Here is a 1,868-nt window from a genome sequence, read left to right as displayed (position 1 = left end):
ATATATATACTTACTGTGCTTCAAATATATATACTTTATATATATTTTATATATAGGCTTTCCTGGTACCCAAATATATATACTTTATATATATTTTATATACATATATGAATTATATATATACTTACTGTGCTTCAAACTTCTTTCTAAGAAATTTAACTAATGATCTTTAAACATTTTTGTGGCACACCTATGATCCTGTCACGGGATGCTGGTTGAAAATCACCGCCCTAATACAACCATTCCCTGCCTGGGCTTGAGTACCAGGAAAGCCTAAGTTTGTTTTCTGTCTCTGTCACTTAGTAGCTGTGTATTCTTTTTTGGGGGGGGTGCTGGGGCCGGCTTTGAACCCACCACCTCTGGTATACGGAGCCAGTGCCCTACTCCTTGAGCCACAGGCACTGCCTGTAGCTGTGTATTCTTGTTGCTGATGCTCTTTGACTCTCAGTTTCCCTACCAGTAAAATGTACAGAATTAGGTAAGTGAATTAAAGAGAGAGGGTGTGTAAAATTATATAATACATGGTGGGGAAATTTTCGCCATTTTTATTATTTCCAAAAGAAAGGTGAGCGTATACTATGCTTTTCAAGGAAATATGTGATTAATATTTTAAGCTCCACACTCATACCTTCTTTCACATCTGAAATAACTATGTGAGCTCTCCAGGCAGCGGCTTTGATTTGATTTTGGCTGCTATGGTAACAGGTTCCCTGTGGGACATTGCCTCTTTCCGGGCACTGCCCCTGGACCAATGCCCCCCACCCCGTGGCAAGGCTTCTGTGCTGACCAAGCAGTTGAAGCCAGAGGCCCAAACCCAGCTTCCCTCTTGGGACCCAGAGCTGGGTCTTTGCGTTCTTCAGCAACTTGCTCTTGTTTGGTTTTGAAGAGAATCAGTGCAGGTGTTCCCAGCTCTTCCCGTCCTGCAGCTCACCTATGGCCCCGAGCAGCAAGTTAAAGCTCAGACGACGGTAGCCTCCTTCCTTAGAAGGAGCTCATGTGTGTGCAGCGCAGCAGGCAAGTTCGCGGGCAGACAGAATGCAAATACTTACCTAGTAGGTTTTATTTTATCCCCGTTCCATTATGAATGACCTTATAATCCATAGTAAAGATTTTGAATATTACTCTAGGCAGTGGGGAGTCATTAAAATGTTTTAAGCAGAGAAATGACATATTAGATTTGTATTCTAGAAATGCTCTAGTGTGGAGAACGGATTGCAAGAGGAGAGGGGAGGCCAGGAGGGTCTCCCAAGCAGCAGCAGTTGTCTGAAGGAAAGGCAAGTGGGCCTGATGTGACAGGGGTGGGTAGAGAGGCTTGGAGAAGATGCTGGAGATAGCTGGGGGGAGCAGAACCAATGGGGTTTGGCATTGGCTGCAAATAAGGGGAAGAGACAGGTGAGGAATGGGGTCACGACTTCTGTGCTCGGAATTCAGACTGATGGGCAACAGCGGATTGAGACAGGAGCATGGCAGTGAGAACAGGAGTTGAGGTTGGCTGTGCTGAGCTGATGTGCCCACGATGTCCAGGTGGAGATGTCTGGTGGGCAGCTGGCTGTGAGGAGGGAGGAATAACGGGCTCAATGTTGCAGTGAAGAGAGAGGATGGGGTGTCAGAGAGCGGTCAGAGCCCACTGGGAGGCTCCTGGGAGCACCCCCTTGCAGCGTGGCCAGACTTCTATTAGGGCAAAGAGGGGAAAGCAATGGTTGGCAGAGTATTTCGCAACATGAGATAATTTCTTTCTTTCTTTCTTTTTTTTTTTTTTAGAGACAGAGTCACTTTGTCGCCCTTGGTAGAGTGCTGGGGCGTCACAGCTCACATTAACCTCCAGCTCTTGGGCATAGGCAATTCTCTTGCCTCAGCCTCCCAAGTAG

Source organism: Otolemur garnettii, unplaced genomic scaffold, assembly GCF_000181295.1.
Source record: "Otolemur garnettii isolate 467f Iridium unplaced genomic scaffold, OtoGar3 scaffold00273, whole genome shotgun sequence".
In the NCBI taxonomy this organism is placed as follows: domain Eukaryota; kingdom Metazoa; phylum Chordata; class Mammalia; order Primates; family Galagidae; genus Otolemur; species Otolemur garnettii.
Note: the sequence above shows the minus strand (reverse complement) of the source record.